The 17,554-nt window shown below is 45.3% G+C and overlaps 1 long non-coding RNA gene across 1 annotated transcript; it reads left to right on the top strand.

The window, feature by feature from the left end:
- The first annotated feature begins 4,345 nt into the window (after nucleotides 1-4,345).
- LOC103692393 (uncharacterized) lies at nucleotides 4,346-9,011 on the top strand. Its single transcript, XR_592571.4, has 3 exons — nucleotides 4,346-4,593; nucleotides 5,327-5,451; nucleotides 7,281-9,011. It is a non-coding gene; the product is annotated as an uncharacterized LOC103692393 (long non-coding RNA).
- The last annotated feature ends 8,543 nt before the right edge of the window (nucleotides 9,012-17,554 follow it).

The following is a 17,554-nucleotide window of genomic DNA, read 5'->3' as shown; positions in this document are numbered from 1 at the left end:
TGTGAGTCAAGTTTTGTGGCCCACCCTTTGGATCTCTCTGCGTCTGAGGCCAACCTGGTCCACATAGTGAGCTCCAAGAGAGGCAGGACTACATAGAGAGGCCCTGTTTCAAACAAGCACATACGAGGACCATGCTATCAACCATTTTAACCCTGTCTCAAAGAGGAAATCCTCCTACACCAGTTGCTACAGTGCCACACGTTTCTGTAGGCAGCCATAAAAAAGAGAAAATGTTTCAAACACATATTTTTTTTTAGTAAACAAGATTTTGAAACTCAGTAGAGAAAAGCTGGTATACTCTCAGGTGAACACTCTTTGATTCCGGGCCAGGCCTCTGTTCCTGGTTTTAATCAAATTATCCCTTTCTGGAAACAAACACCTTCCTCCAGGAGAAACCAGGGGTGGTTCCCATCATCACCGTAGGAATTCACTTGCATAATGAGCCTGTTCCATGCCTGTAAGCCCTTAATCTTGTAAAAGGAAAAAAAGTCTGCTGCCTGTCTCCAAAATGTCCTTTTGTCCAGTCTGTGGGGACCAAACTCAAGGGCACCTTTAGGGACAGGCAAATGGGTTAAGACAAAGCCTTCCGGGAGGCAGTAGGAAGACTGCTGGGGCAGTTGCTGGGTGGGTGGGAGGTTGAGTCCTTCCCTGTGAGTAGCCACTACCCACAGCATTCATTGACCAATCCAGACCTCCATTCCAAATCCTGAGATGCTGCCCTGCAGCTAGCATCAGCGAAGGAGAGACAGTAAGGCAATGGACTCAGGCACCTGAGACAAGGCAAGGTTTCATCTTGGATCCCTGCTAAGCTCTCACCCCTGAGACTCTGCCTCAGAGAATCTCTCAGTCTGAGCTTAGAGGGTGAGGGGAAGTGACTCACAGGATAGCAAATCCTATCTTGAGTCCTGAGAGCAGGAGAAGCTGGACATTGTGAAGTGCTTGACTGTAAGTACTCATCCATGAGACCATCACTGCCACCACCAAGGCCATAGTCAGACCCACAGGTGATCCAGTGACATCCTCACAAACACTCAGGATGGTGCTTCCAGCCCTCCTTCATGGGTAAAGAACTTGAGGTTCCCAGAACTTGAGTAGATTGTTCAAGCTTATACAGGTAGCAAGTGGCTAGCAAGAACCCAGAACTACTGTCCAAAGAGGAACACTTATCCACCCACTATGTCATAGTCTACTGCTTCATGCATGAGTTAGGACTCATGAGCACAATTATGTACGTAGAACAGACACCAGGGTTTAAAGGACACAAGCAAACTAAATAGTTTAATTAACTGGATTTCCAAATAGTATATAAACTTATGATCTCTGGGGTGGGGGGGGGCGTCCAGTTATTGAGAAAAGGTGGTATCATTTGTAGAACCTGAGGAATATAAAAAGAGCTTCCAGCCTTGGGTGTCTACACCAGAAAAGTATAAGTAGCCAGCAGGAGTCTGGGGCTCAGAGGCAGCTTGGAGCCCCCCACCCCCACTCCTAAAGAGCAATTCAGACACCAGAGTGTCTTTCTCATGCTCTCCCTGTCTACCTCTCTCAATTAGTTTTCTGAATTCTGTTTCTGTGCCTTTCTCTCTCTCTCTCTCTCTCTCTCTCTCTCTCTCTCTCTCTCTCTCTCTCTCTCTCTCTTCTTCCTCTCTCTCCTCTCCCCTGCTGTATGTGTGTGTGTGTGTGCATGCATGTGAGCGTGTGTGCAAGTGTGTAACTCATTTCCCACTCTTTTGTGTAGAAGAAATGGAATTTTCACCTCCCTTTCTCTCATTCTATTTTAATTGTGACCTACATGATTTGAGACAATAGGGGAAGCTGAGATTAAGGAACCTTATAATAGGCCATATAACCAGCAGGCAATAGGGTGTGACAACCCTGGGACTGTGACTCTAGTCCATGTCCACGATTGGTCACCACAGTCCCAGCTGATAGAAGACAAGAGGCTGTAGTAGTTGAGGGAGTCTCACGGGTGTGGGGGGAGGGCTCTCCGAAAACCTCGATATCCTTGAATTCGACTCCAGACTGACCCCTACTTTGTTTTCCTGTAACAGAAATCGAGGCACTTTCAGGGAGAAACTCAGCTACAATCAGTGCTGGATTTGGGGAGAAGGGGAAGCTTGCCCAAGGTTGAATTCTGCTCATGTTCTGGAACACCAGCGGCCCAGAAGTTCCCTTCCTCACTTGAGCCTTCAGAGTTTAAATGTGTTTTTAACTTTCCAATTAACCTTCAGGCCTGCGGCAGGTGGGCGTTTCAGGTAGAGGAGGCACTCTGCCTGAGAACCCAGACCTTCCTCTTGGAAGGCACAATAGGACCCTTGATGGAGAATGGCCTCGTAGACGTGATCTGCTTCATTCCAGCCCCAATTACAAGTCTGCTGTGTCTCCAGTTCTTTCAATGAGGGCTCGTTACCTGCTATCCTGCACCCCCAGCCATGCAAGGGGTGCGTGGTTCTCTTATTCATTCTCCATCTTTATACCCCACCCCCACCCCCAGAGTCTGTGAGTGCCTACAGCCTCTCTCCTGCTGCCTCTCCTTCCCCTGGCCTCTCTCGTCATCTCATCATTTCCCACATGTCACCAACTAATTAAAGGGAGGGTTCCCACAGAGCCAGTGAGAAGGGACCCTCTCAGCAGATGTACCAGTGTGCTGGTCACACAGCATGCCGTGATCATCAAGGGATTCTAGGTGGTGTGCAAGCCATGGAGAGATGAAAGCTTTCAGGCCGTCACCCAAAGCTGGTGAAGAATCCTTCAAAGCAAGCACAGCAGGGATGGCACAGAGGAGTTGGCCTTACCCTCAGAGCACACAGAGCTCCAGTCAGAGCTGACTGGAGGGGAGGAGCCAAGATACCAACCATCAACTGCAGGCCACGCATCTATCCCCACAGGGAGCTCTGCAAACACTTGAGTCAGGTCCTGGGTCCAAGCTGCTGCTGGCCTGGCACAGAGTAAGGACATCTCTGTCAGGACATCTCTCTCCTGGACAATGCCAACCAGCTAGATATCCCCGTAGCCAGCAGGACATTGGGTACACACAATTGGAAGCTGCATGAGACTCTGAACATATCTCTCTAGCCTCTCTGCCTCCACGGCCACGGCAACCCCTGGTACATAGTAGGCATAGGACATGGTTGCTAGGGTCCGTGAAAGTTAAAACAACGGTCTATGATCACTGTTAGTGGCCTTATTAGCAAAACGCTGCTCAAAGAAAATCTACAAATAAGTCTTGAAGAGGGAACGAAGGGATAGAGGAGAGAGAAGGGGGGGGAAGACATCAGAATCATGGGGTACTTCAAAGGTAGAAGCTGGAGTGGGGTATCCAGGTCCCCAGATACCTCTGCTGCCTGAGGTTTAAAAGACCTAGTGGCGCTCTGAGGGGTTGAGTTAGTTGATACTATTGTTCTTCCCTCAGAGCTCCCAGGGACTAAACCACCAACCAAAGAGTACACATGGGATGGCTCTCCCTACGCATAGAGCAAAGGACTACCTCATCTGGCATCATTGGGAGGGGAGGTGCTTGGTCCTGTGGAGGTCTGATGCCCCAGAGAAGGGAGAGTGGGTGAGGGGGTGGGTGGGGGCAAAAAGGAGGGGATGGGGTGGGAGGGTTCATGGAGGAGAGACCGGGAGGGGGGATAACATTTAAAATGTAAACAAATACAACAATTAATAGAAATAACTAAATAAAAACCCGAGTGGAGGAGGGAGCCACAGAAGCCCCCTGTGACCTGGAGGTTGAGGAGGGTTACCTTCTGCTGCCAGCCCCTGTCAGGTCACCTTAAGCTCCCAGCCTGTCTGGGAGTGTGCCTGACCTGTCTCTGGGTGAATATAAAAATACCCTAAGGACAGAGCTTCAGTCTGGAAGCCATTGCCTCTCATTTTTTGAAGCTCCAAGCTGAAACCGGTTGCTTTGACAGCATCTCACTCATTGAGTGGAGAGGACAGAAGACTCGTTCAGTCTCATGCAGCAACTTCCCTGTTCCCTCTGCTCAAATTAATCAGGAGGTTGGCCCTTTAAGCTGTGTGCAGCCAACATGAACCCTTAGCCTAAAAGGCTGGCAGAGATACGAGCAGGACATGTGAGGGGCTGCGTGACAAAATATCAACACAGAGAGTTTGCTGGGCCTTGCTGGTGCTGTAGGGACCTGGGGTTCTGTGGCAGTCACTTTGCAGAGATGTACTTTTCTGTATTTTAGCAAAAGAAAAAGTTAGGTCAGCTTGTCCTGACTTAGCTTTCTAGTTTTAGGGTCCTGATTCTGTGAGATTTTCTCCGCATTATTCAGATTTTTTTTTTTAATTCTTTGGAAACTTGAGGAAGGAGGGAGGGGAGGAAGGAGGGAGGAAGGAAGGGATGGAGGGAAGGAGGACAGGATATTGGAAGCAAGTGCTTTTATTAGTAATTAGTCCCCATTCCTGTATGCGCTCTCCAGGAAATCAATGCCAAGCTCAGAAGGAAGCAGAAGGGACCCCTTTGAAGGGCGAGACAGAGAAGACCTAAAGCAGAAGCTGGATCTAAAGTCAGACCATGCACAAACCTGGCCCTCATCTTCCTCGGATTTTAATCAGGTCTTCCTGTTTCTGGGTCACCTTTGGAAAGAAGTAAGCACCAGGCAGGGCACCTTCCTGATGGAAAGCCTGTTCTCAAAGCTGGTTTATCTTTGTAAACTGCCTGGCTCTTCTTGAACAGTGATTTCAAAGAGTTAAACTGTTTCCATATGTCCGGCATGAGAATAGCGTTTGTAGCCTTTGGCAACCTCAGCTGAATCCAGCTGCAGCTGCTACCTGTGTGTTCCCCTGTGTGTGTGTGTGTGTGTGTGTGTGTGTGTGTGTGTGTGCTCTCATACGCACACCCGCATGCTTCATGCTTGTGTGCAGTGACACATGAACCGTGTTCCCACTATGTCAATGAAACTGTTATGTCTTTGTTGGGGTAGATATTAATTCTGGGCAATTACAGCTCCCTTTCCCTTCTCCCCTCCCTCCAACCCCTCCCCTCTCTTCATCTGCTCAGCAAGGACCATGGACCATGTCAAACAATATACAACAGAGAAGAATGCAAATAAACTTTAGTCTGCATCGCCCAGCAAGGCAGTTAGCCGCCCACTTGCAAGATACTTAACTCTTGTACACATGATACACAAAGAACGCTAGCTACTTTCACCAATCCCTTTAGACCAGGAAAAAAAAAAGAGGCAAAAGAACTGATCCTTGTCCTTCTATCTGTGAGGTTGCAGTTCCTCCTGCTAATGAAGGAGCTTTTCCCATGATGCAGTGTGATAAGGATTGGCCTACATGTAGTCCAGCAAGCCACCGCTGATGTTTCCTTGATTAGGTCTCTTATCTTCCATTGAGCTGCCTCTGATGAAGGTCGCTGACAGCAGGATGGCTGGGAAAACATCGGACAGCTCCATCAAATGGCAGCTCTGCTATGACATGTCAGCCAGGACCTGGTGGATGGTAAGTTTGGCGTGATAACCCTTTCCCACCCTCCCTCCAAATGTCCCCCTCCCTGCTTCCTTCCCTTTGAGCGCCTCCTTTGTTGTGCGGTGCACGTGTTATAAAGTTTGCTGCCCACTGAAAGTTCAAGCTCAAGTTGTGGGAACCTGGAGTGTTTTGCACACCAGTGGGCTGGATAGGATTTCCCACTATTGTGGCCAGGGGCATAGGCCTTCTCTCTGAAAGGGCAGGGTGAGTTTTTGTTCACTTTTAGGAAAGAAAAAGGGGAAAGGAAGAGAAGAAAGGAAACATGCAAATACTCCGGTGGGCCACAGACAGGCTAGCTGCTGAGAACTTTATGGAGGCGGGGCAGGCAGGCAGGCTGTGGGGGACTGGAGCCGCCTTGCCTAATTGTTCTTGCATTGGTCTTAAAACGGAGCAATGTTCTTCTTCCTTCGGTGTCTCGAATAATAATTTAGACGGTGTATTGTGGCACGTCGCGCGCAGCCCCCTCATCAGTATGCGGCTGTCCCCCATGCTTCGCCTTAATTTGGAACCCACCTCTCTTTCAATGAATACTGTAACCGGAGCGACCACTGATTACTATGCCACTCAGCGTAATTAAATTTACTTAATGAGGATATGCATATTCAGTTCATTATTTTTCTTTGCTCAGGCAAATGTGTGTGGGTTTGCTGTTGGTGTCCCCCCCCCCTTCATATTTGTCCAGCTGCAAATGCGGGGAGGAGAGAGAATTAGCACGGAGCATGGGCGAACCCTGAGACCAACTTTAAAAGTAGGATCGGGAACAGACAAGTTTCAGCCTTCTTCAGTCAGGTTGCTGGGACGAGAGGAGTTTGGGGAAAGAAAACCTCTTCCCATTATAGAGCCGCTACATGATAACTTTCAATATGCTGGGTCCCGTGTGTGGACAATGGTCTCTTGTCTGCTGTAGCCCGTGACATGAATGGGAAATCTTCCCTAGCCAGCATTTAATGTGACTATCAAGTTTGTCATTGGCTAATTTATCTGAGCCATTTTTTTTCTTTTGTCACTTTTTCCCTTTGCTCTCCATCAATTTTGACCCTCGCATTGGTGCCTGGATAGCTTTGGCTCAACGGCTTCCACAATTACTGTGCTGATTGCACTGCCTATTTTCACAATTAGCATGCCGGGAGACAGCCGGCATTTTCTCCTAGGTGGGGAGAGATATGTCTGCCCTGGTGGTCAGTAGTCTGCAGTCCTAGCACAGAAGGCAGCTCCTCCCAAGGTCTTCTGGCTTCTGGTGTTGCTAGGCTACAGGGGTTCTTATTAATGTGTTTAAGTTTCTAAAAGGTAGATGCAGTACCATTGCCTGTAGGCTCCTCCTGAGGGTCCCAGTGCAGAGGCTTCGCTGCCTGCTGCCTGCTTCGCCGTGTGCTTTCTTGTTAGCGAGAGATGTGGGAGCCACAGAACGCCACTGCTACTTGTTGCTGTTTGGAGCTCTCAGTGTCAAAGGAAAAAAGACCGATCTCTGTCTTGTTGTACCCCTTTCTCCCTCCCTCTCCTCTCCTCTTACTCTCATTAGAGTACATTTTTCAACTGATCTAACTCTTCTCCAGTGTTGCAAAACTCTTGTGTAAAAAAGTCTTGTTGTACATGCCTACACCAAGGCTTCAAAGTGACATTTAATAGTGACCCTGTCTCCTGAAACTCATCTAAAAGCTGGGCTTTAAAATTAATATTTTCACTAAGCAAAACATGTACCTGTTAGGGTCAAAAGTAAAGTTGGTGCTAAGAAATTCGTCTTGGTGTGAGCCCAGCAATCCGGTCGCGAATGTGCCCTTAAACTTCATCATCTGTCTCCACAGAGTCGGTGTCCCTTGAGAAGTCCATTGCGAATACTTGATTTAAAGACTTACACAGCTGATTGTTTATTTGCTTTTTAATTATGTTATTGTGTTGCCTGAGAAGATGCAGATGATGGACAAGGACATGTTCGGAGATGAAGTAACAAGTTGAAAATATTTGCACAAGTCATTTAGACTCAGGCGTGGTGTGTAAGGGTGCTGTTCTTAGGATGATTCCGTTTTAAGGGACTGTGTTAATTTGGGACCTAAGAGATTGTTTAAGAGATTATTATTTAATATGTCATCAGAAACTCGGGGTGACAGGTGCTTTGTCAGATACCTGATTAATCAAGCTGCGTTATCGCTTATCTTTGGGAAAGCTCTTGAAGAAACACGAAGCACACAAGGGCCACCCGAGTGTCAGCACCCTGTTTCTGTAAGGTCTAGGAAATATTTTTAATGGGGCTTTAAAGTTCTTACAATCTCTTTTACTGTGACTTTCCACTTACTGTGAAACTGACTCTCCTTTCTGTAATTACTTCAGGGCTTTGTATAAGAAAGGATATTGTATCCTTGTCCGGCTTAATCAAATGAAATTTTAGTAACCAAAGCCTAAATTCCAGAGCCGCAGTGTCAACGCACCCCGACAGTTGATTCCTGACTCATTGTCTGTTCCACTTAGGTTCTCTTTTTGTGTGACAATGATCATAAATTCTACTTGACAGGAGGGAAAGCCCAACAAGACGTGGTTGTCCAATTCTACATCTGTTTCCCTTCCTAGATAGGCATGTTTTGGTAAAACAGAGGAAGAAAAAACATCTTATTGAGACAGCTCAATAAACAAGTATAGGGAGAGTAAACTCTCGTGAGTGTGCGTGGTGTGTGTGTGTGTGTGCTAGCTGTCATCTACACGCATGCAGTTCTTACATGATGAATCCTGTGTGCTTGACTTTTATGTGTGCGTGTAGTGTGTGTTAGCTATCACGTGCGGAGTTTTAAAATCTTGTGTGTTTTACGCTTGTGAATTTATATGGCTGAGTTAACTCTCACGAGTGAGGAGGCTTTTAAACACTCGAGCCACACACGAGTTACTCTAGTGTGTGTTTTGAGTATTAAACACAGGTACATGGCGCACTTTTTAAAATAATAAACATCATGGTTTCCTTCTTTAGATGGTTTCCTATGCGCTCGCTCTCTTTTCAAGGGAGTAAGCCTGTGAGCACTCTCAATGACAGTTGGCCGGCTATATTTAGAGTTCTGTTGATGACCTTTCCCACTGCTTGAAAATACCACTCAGACTGTATTAAAGATACGTCTTGTAAGTAACACTATCTCACAACTGGTTATTAAAGATGCTGTATGTTTCCTTTTAAAACACTAATAAAGAAAACTTACAGGAGCCATCTCCAGAATTCCCATTGTTTTCTGCGTTGTTTATTTGAAGCTCTCTGAGAGAGAGATTTATTAAAACTTCTTTAGTAGCTGTTTGGAACTTCAAGGAGGCAGATCTGCACCAGACATAATTTTCTTCCCTCTAAATTTCCTAAGTCTAATCCTTTGATCCCATCAGAACCAGGCCAGAATGTTAGCAAGTTTACCTTGATTGTTAAGGCTAATTATGTAAATATTAATCCACAAAATTAATTTGAAAAACAAACTACTTATGCTGCTTGAAATTCTTTAAATATTAATTAAGGTGAATGGGGAGAGAAGTACCATGAGAGAAGAACTTGAGGTAGACCTCACATGGGCAAATTTGTCATTTTTTATTGAATGTTAATATACTTAACTCCTAATATAATTTTGATTTTTTTCTTTGAAAGAAAATAATTTGTCTATGTTTTAAGAAGTTGAACCAAGTACCTTTTCACAACTTTATTCATTGATTTATTATTGATAATAAAATAACAATGTTGCCAAATGACTCACTTTTTGTTTTGTGGTCTTAACATTGTTCTCAATGTCAATTTTAACTGATAGTTTGACAAGAAATGTCAGTGTGCAGATAATTGCATTGAGGAAACTATCTTCAAAGAAAAATATCTTTTGAACTCCTTGAGAAGTAGGGATAAACTTAAGTTTATAGTTGTCTGCTTTTCACTGGCATTTCTAAAATTAGTATCTTCTTAGAAATTTAATTTCTTTTAATACAACCAGAAGGATTTCTAAACCGTGTAATAAATATGTTAAAAAGATATATTTGAGTAAAGCTCTTTCCTGGCTACAAGAGTTGCCAAGACTCACTGACTACTGACCTAGTGTGGACTGCTGGCCTGTAGACATGCATTATTTCAGATCAAACTCCATTTTATCTCTAGAAGTATAGCAGAAATTAGCAGACTTCATACAGATAATAACCTTGTTAAGTAGTTTTCACAAGACACCATGCCCGTGGACAGACTGTTTACAGGGCTTCAACTATGAAGTCTTTGTTTCGTTCACCATTACCAGGCCCACACTGTATGCCAGGCTCAGTTCCAGATGCAGGCACAGCAAGCCTATCTACCTTTACTGGAATCAACCCCACGTCCCTGTGTTAAAGGAGGAAGTGTGTCCTATTGGTGTCCTTCTGAAGGGATTCTCTTTCCCCGAATGCTGGGTGATGTAGGAGGCTCTCAGTCCTAGGCTTGCCACTCCCCAAGGGCAGCCAGATATCTTTCTGATATTCTTCCCTAGACTCGTGGGTGAATACTAACGTGGCCATCACCTCTAAGTCATGTTCTGTTCAATGCCGAGGATGATCGTGTCTGCAGGGAAATGGTTTCACACTGTATATAGTGCACTGCTTTTTAAATATCTCACAGCCATCACCCGCGGCATGTGCCTTTTTCTTTAGGTCTCCCATCTCTTATTCTTCAGTGACAAAGTGGCATTTATAATAGTGTTTTCCATATGTGAAACCATCTTTAGGTACCAGGGCTCTGTACAGAGGATGTGGTGATTCTCTCAGAAGGAGACCGCTTGTGCGCTGTTCTCCATGGCTCGTTTTCACTTACACACTTGCACAGCCACTGCTACGCATAAACTGTGGATCCTATCTCAATAAGCAGTGATTAGATGGTTGTTAATTTAAGCAGAGGGTAAGGAAACACAAGGGCCTATTCTCTCTCTCTCTCTCTCTCTCTCTCTCTCTCTCTCTCTCTCTCTCTCGGAGCAAAGTGTTGTGCTCTCAAGGGTGCTATCGCTTCCATCAATGGGAAAGCTGGTGCTGATTTTCCAGTTTAGGGGCTGGTCAGCAGACAGCTATCTGATGCTTCAGTGTCACCGAGACTGTGGCGTTTTTCACTAACATGGCTGAGTGGTGTCAGTCACAAAAGGCATTTTTTCCTATTTCCCAAAATCTTGTGACACTGTAATATATAGTCTCTTAAAGGGCTGAACTCAAGGAGTCGGCTGCAGGAAAATACATACACTGGAGCAGAAAGAAACAGTGGTATTCCCTTGTCTCATTTCAATGTGTAAAATAGCCAGAGAAACTGTAATTGTAAAAGCCAGGAGCTGTGCTAAGGGGTGGACGCAGCTGTACCACATGCCTGCAAGTTGTCTAAACGGCAATGCTCGGCAGAGTCAGAAGACGAGAAAGGGCTCTGTGAGTGTTGCTATGGTCATTATTATTATGTCAACTGACACTGAGTCCGACATACCACAGGACATGTTTAGCCTATCTCGTACTGGGCAAGCTTTAATAGCGTTAATAACCGTTTTCGTTTCTCACCGTTCTAAATAAATCTTAACATTGTACTTCTCCCTAAATTGACTTTGTTCAAGCAAGGTAGCTGTTTTTTCTCTCTCACACAGTGTTCCTGTTCCAAGTTTGTACATAATGGATATGTTTATGAGCACGGGACTGAATCCTGGGAAATGTAGACTCTGTGACCTCTGGCAAATGAATTTGCTCATCCCGCGGCTGCTGGAGCCAGCTGTAAAGTGCAGATAATCATTCTCATTACTTGTCTCTCCAACCTGTCGGGAGGATGAATGAGAGAGAGCCAGCTAGGCACCTGGTGAATGCAAGGTTCATGACACACACCCAAGGGGGCTAACACAACCCTATTTATTCAGGCTCAGGTCCAAGCACTTAGTAGGTGCTCACAGGATGGGTTAGTTAATGGAACTGTTCCATTTTCAAGGTGGCTTTTAGAATCGTGGTGGGTTTTTTTTTTTTTTTTGAGTTTATATAAACATTTTTGGGGGTGTGTGGAAATTGTGTTACATCCAATGAGCTATAAAAATGTACTGTTTTCCATTTCAGAGAGTTGAAGATTTCTTAAAAGCACTGCTTCCCAAAGCATCTTTGAGTGCTTAACATAATCCATTGGCTAGTGTTACATATTAGGTTAATTTTAATTTTAAACATTGACTCCTATGATTTTTTTAAGGCTAAAAAGAAAAAGCAATGATTTTTGAGGGGCTCTTATTTGCCAGGTGTCTGCCAGGTACTTGGCGAGGCAATTTATATAAATCATCTCATTCAGGCTTCAGTACAGCACAATAAAAGAGGCATCACCAGCCCCACACTACAGATGAGGCCACTCGACTCAGAGGCTCAGCAACTTTGAAGAGTGCACTCCACTGTGAGGGAGGAGGGACTGAGACACCGTTTAGAAACCCAAAGTGTTGAGCTCATTTCCCCCCCCTGGATCCTGGTCTAGGACTGCCTCATTCTGTATGACCTGGGTTCCACCTCACTTCCTGCAAACATGATGAGGCATTTGGCTGTTGTCTGGCAACAGTTCCAACTTCACCCCTAGCCTTGTTTTGAGGCTCCAATCCTCCTCATGTTGAGCGGAGCAGGTCAACACCCTCACTTGCACGGGAACTGCCTCTGAGAGGGATGTGGAGAGGGATTCGTTGGAAATGTGATTCCATTCATCTTCCCTCGAGACAATTAGGCTCGATATAGTCACAAGCCATCTGGGGGAAATTTCTGGAAATCCACCAGCAAGGGAAGCATTTGTACCTTTTAGGTTTGGTGTCTATCGCACCTCTCGGGGCTCTGGTACCTCTCAGGGCTGGGATCTAGCAAAGCTGCAGCGAGGTGATGTTCAGCAAACAGGCTAAAAGCTTGAAGGAAGAGAAAAACCCAGTGTACACACCCTGCCAGCTGCTGCTGTTCCACCCGAGTAGGTGAAGGGACGGTCTCAGGCTTTTGCCCATATTCTGGAGTGTGTAGAATGGTAATTTTTCGCCAGACAATGGAAAAACTGCTAGTGTCTAAAGCATCAGGTGGCATCCTTCGCAGATTCCGTGACCAGAATTCAAAAGATTAGTTCTTCAGACCACAAGGCTAAAATCACCAACACCCTGTGAAATAGCAGGGCCACGCTGCCTTTTGTGTGCTTAATAAGACAGGAAGAAGTTCAAAAACAGAAATCCCACAATGCAACCTTGCAGTCACCAGCATCACTATGAACAGCTTTACTCTTAAAAACGCCATCGTTCTGCAGTGGGTTACGGTTCCAGCTTGTGCTTAGTGGGCATTAGCAAGGGAGGATTTGGCTTGTCACAAAGTAGATGGCACATGATACTGTAAATAGTTTTTTCCGGTGTTTTACTTTATGTGTATGAGGTTTTTTTTTTGCCTACATGTATGTCTGTGTAGCATGTGAATGCCTAGTGTAAAAGGAGATCAAGAGATGGCATGGGATCTCCTGGAACTGGGGTTTATGGATGTCTGTGAGCTGCCGTATGCTGGAAACGGAATCCAGGCTCTTTGTAGATCAGTGAGTGCTCTTAACCCCTAAGCCAGTGGTCCTCAGCCTTCCTAATTCTGTGACTCTTAATACAGTTGCGATGACCTCCAACCATAGGGTTATTTCATTGCAACTTCAGCACCATGATTTTGCTACTGTTACGAATCATAGTGAAGGTACTATAGGAGGTATAGGATTGCTAGAGGGGTCACGACACACAGGTTGAGAGCCTGCTCTAAAACATCTCTCCAGGCTAATTTTAGAATTGTTAGAAATACAACATTGCCGGCAACTATTTGAGATGAAAGACTAGCTGAATTTAGTGTGTTTCTATGTTGTATGTGACATGCACACATGATTGTTGATTGTGAATGACCACAGGTTGGTATAGGACATTGGCTCTGTGTTAGGATTTGTCTCGTTTGGTTGCTTAGGTGTGAACACAAACGTACAGATCCCAAGCAAATAGGAAGCAGGAATTCTTTATCCGCCTACACAGTATTGCACTTGAAGGGCTTCTGATAAGTCATGGCTAGGTTTCACCAAGACAGTTGTCACCTCCTTTGCTGGTGGGATCCTGCTGTGCTCTCTGTGTCTGAGCTGACGGATTATGGTGGGCTGCCAGGCTGGAGCCTGAGACCACCCAGGTGGCCCACTCACAATGAACCCTGCGTATGTTAGAAGGATGTGGATGTTATGACCAAGAGTTTAAAAGCTGAAGGAAAGAGCGGGAAGACACCCAGAAGCAAAAGCAGCCAATTGCCTGTCCCCTTAGGAGACATATTGCTGAGGAAGGCTGAAGAGGAGCAAATCAGGCCGACAGCACACCTCACTCCCACGTCCTCACACCACCATCTTCATGATGACCGGGACATCTCAGAGACTCTGTGAGGAGAAGCTAGTGTGTTTTAACATGATCAGGCAACAGGCTATAGAATCAGTGTGGGTTTGTTTTTAGCTTCTTAATTTTGTTGGAATAGAGTTCACTTAATAAGATTTTTTTCTTGTGAGCTGGGGAGAACATCCAGGAGTTGTCTTGTGCCTTTTAAATGGAAGTGTGAGACTCGAGTTTGAGTCTCAGGATCCACATACAAATCTAGCTGTGGTGATTTCTTCTTGTAATCCTGGAGCTGGGATGCCTGAGACAGGACGCTACCCAGGGAAGCTGATATAGGTTACTTGCTGAGAGGTCCAAGTACCAATAAGAGGCTATCTCAAAAGAGAGTGCTCCATTCGGGCTCTCTCTCTCTCTCTCTCTCTCTCTCTCTCTCTCTCTCTCTCTCTCACACACACACACACACACACACACACACACACACACACACAAAACGGAGGGGGTCTTTTTATTCTAAATGTTGGGTTATTTTCCATGTCTGTACCTTTATGGAAAAACCTCTATTGTGGACTGCCATTTTGGCTGAGGGGTCAGAAGAATGAGTACCAGAAACATGAGAGAGAGAGAGAGAGAGAGAGAGAGAGAGAGAGAGAGAGAGAGAGATCTGGAGAAAGTGGGAGAGAATGTAGGCAAGCAACTGCTTCTAAGGCAGCCTAAGAGAGGGATCTTTACAGCGAAGAGGCTGTCTTTAGGCTCTGTCCTGCTTCAGCAAGGTTCTCTGGGGTGTGATAAAAACTTGGAGTCCTGCTGCTTCGGCCTGCACCCAGTGTGCTGGCTATAAATACCTCAGCCCCAAATTTAGCTCACTGGGAAGTCACCTGCTCATCCGTTTCCTGGGACTCCCTTCCCACCTGAAACTTGAGTATTCTAGAAGCCTCTACGATTTTTAGTAGGTTCGTCTTTGCCACACTAGCCCACCACATAAGATGACAAGCTACTTGGTGATGAATAATACTTCTCTACTAATCATGCCCAGGCACTTCTGTGTATTTTAATGTATAACAGCGATGCGGAAACTTGGGAAGAAAGTCATCTGTGGATAGATGTCTCTACTCCCACCACAACCCCAGTCATAGCTGACCTCGGAGGCACTGCCCAACCTTCTCCAGCAGAGCCTCTGGCTCAAAGGAACAGAGAGAGCTGATGATCAAGGAACTAGAACTTACTCTGCCTTCCCAGGTGCTTCGACGTTTCCCACAAGCTCAGTCTTCTCTCAGTGCTGATGCTGACAGCGAACCTGGCAGAAGTTACTCAAAGTGAAGAGATTTGCATGTTTCCAACCTGAACTTTTCGCAGATGAAATAGCAGATCACACAGCTACGATTAACATCATTTATGGTCTAGCATCCATTGCAGAGAAGAGTGGGAGTGGCGGCCTTGTGGGATCACACATAGTTCCCTATCGATAGAATTGGACAATCTCACACAAAGGTCTATCACCTCTAAAATTTGCTCCAGCTCATTCTTCCATAAAACTCAAGAATTTTCTGTTATGCAATGCTCACCAGGACTAGACACGGTCATCCATAGAAGAACTAACGTTCAATTGCCGTTTTACTTTCCAATAAGATTCATTTTCTTACGTGAGCCTGGCTATTCATTATATTGGCATGAAAGATGTGTTATGTGGAACCCCACATAATACAAACCGCATGTTTATGTAGCATGAATGTTCAATCAATTAGTTTATACATACAAATGGTGGAATATTAATGACACATGTTAGCTTTCAGTGGGACAAAAGCCAACACAGCTAATTGATGCATTGATCCCTGGAATCTTCGTGCAGATGTGAACCTTTGACTTCATCGAAAGTGATTTGGCTGACAAACAGTAGCTTGTAATTATTGTTGAGCCATCGTAAATTAATTAAGAAATCAATCAATCAGCTCAGCACGGAGTCGAGTCACCTCTGTCAGCTGGGCTCCTTCCCTCTAACTTCCCCCCTTCACCAGAGCTTTCTTATCGAATGTGTGGAAATGTTAGCCCGTGTCCTTTTGATTTTCCTAAACTTTCACAGAATCTTCCCAGTCATAGCATACGCGTGTGATGTTGCTGATGTTTGCAGAGGCAATGTCCTACAAACCCTTGGGCTAAGTCTAGCGATGGGTTAGAATCTTAATGAAAAGGATAACTATTGAGTATTGATAAGCTTTGGGGTAGAGCTATTTTCCCTAATAAAGGACCCTGGACTAGCCCCGGTCTCTTAGCAAATAGGCCTCCTCCAGACTCTGAGTGACTGCCGAGGAAATGGCCTTGTCCAAAGGACGCTTCTCTGATCACGTTTTTATCTGAATGCTATGCTTGGAGGACTGCAGTAACTGAGCAAATTGCTTTATTGGACTGTGAGGTGCAGTCACAGTTTTTCCAAATGCCTGTCCTTTAGGCTTCTCTTGTGTCGGTCTGCCTGCTACAGCCTTGGCACATCATCTTTTGTAAGTCTGTAAGTCTGTCAGCAACACTGAAATGTGTGAGGGTCTATGATTGCCATTCCACAGCGAAGACACCAAAGTGCAGAGGGTGAGATACTTCGCCCATGTCCACTCAGCTGAGAATGGACAGCCCCAAGAGTAAAACCATTGTGCCCAGCCAAAGATATTCAAGGACTTCTGAATGGCTCCGTGCCTCCTGTGTCACAGGACATTGATGTCATTTTAGCCAAATACAAAGCTTGGCATTTTAATTATAGCAAGCACACCCCTCTGCCTCTGGATAAAAAGACCACTTCTGGGTACTTTATGTCTCAGTAAAATATTTAAGAACGGCCAGGTTAGCTTTCTAGAATCTGCTACATTTCAAAGTGCACAGGACAGCTCTGACTCCCTCCTTGCCCTGGTTAGGAAAGCATCGCCCCATTACCTCAGAAGCCTCGCCTACCCCTTTGCTAACACACTGTCATTGCTTGCTTTTGGATTGCTTCTTTCTCTCAATCAAAATGAACTGTGGAAGTCCAGCCCATCCGAGAATCCAGAGGTCAGAGGACGTTCTAAAACTGTTCTGAAGGCAGAAGCAAGCCACTTGACTCTCCAGTTCTGCTGCTGTTTGTTTTTAAAACACTTATTTCCTGTGTGAGCATGTGCATGTGCGCACGCACGCACATGTGTGTGTGTGTGTGTGTGTGTGTGTGTGTGTGTGAGAGAGAGAGAGAGAGAGAGAGAGAGAGAGAGAGAGAGAGAGAGACTTGTGTAAAATAGACAACTTCAAGGAGTTAGTTTTCTTGCATCACTGGGGTTCCCAGGGATTGAAGCCAGGTTGTCGGGCTTAGCATTAACCACTGAGCCACCACAGCAGCCTATGATCACTCAGTTTTGAGCCACTGTACAAATGAGTTCCTCTGTTTTAAGACTTCACCTTGCACACACATAAGGCAGATGAGAGTTGAAATACGTGTAGTCTTTATGCTTATTTTAAACTTTTAATATCATTACTGTATTCTAGTTCATTACTTAAATACAAACACTGCTTCTTTAAATCGATATCGTGGCCCATTGGCTACATGGTTTGGAGAACACCTGGATATGAAAAGTCTCCTCAGAAACCGAATTCAATATTTGCCCAGACATACTTCCAATTCCTGTGTTTGCAGGCCTTCCATGATTAGAATCTCACCTTTTGAAGGAATTTCCTATTATTTGGAAGTGATTATTTTAAGGACTGTGGTCTTGGGCTACACATTCTTGTAGAACATTCCACTGGTGTCTTCTCTG

Source organism: Rattus norvegicus, chromosome 5, assembly GCF_036323735.1.
Source record: "Rattus norvegicus strain BN/NHsdMcwi chromosome 5, GRCr8, whole genome shotgun sequence".
Taxonomy (NCBI): Eukaryota; Metazoa; Chordata; class Mammalia; order Rodentia; family Muridae; genus Rattus; species Rattus norvegicus.
The sequence above is the reverse complement of the archived record's forward strand: the minus strand, read 5'-3'. Positions and strand labels throughout refer to the sequence as shown.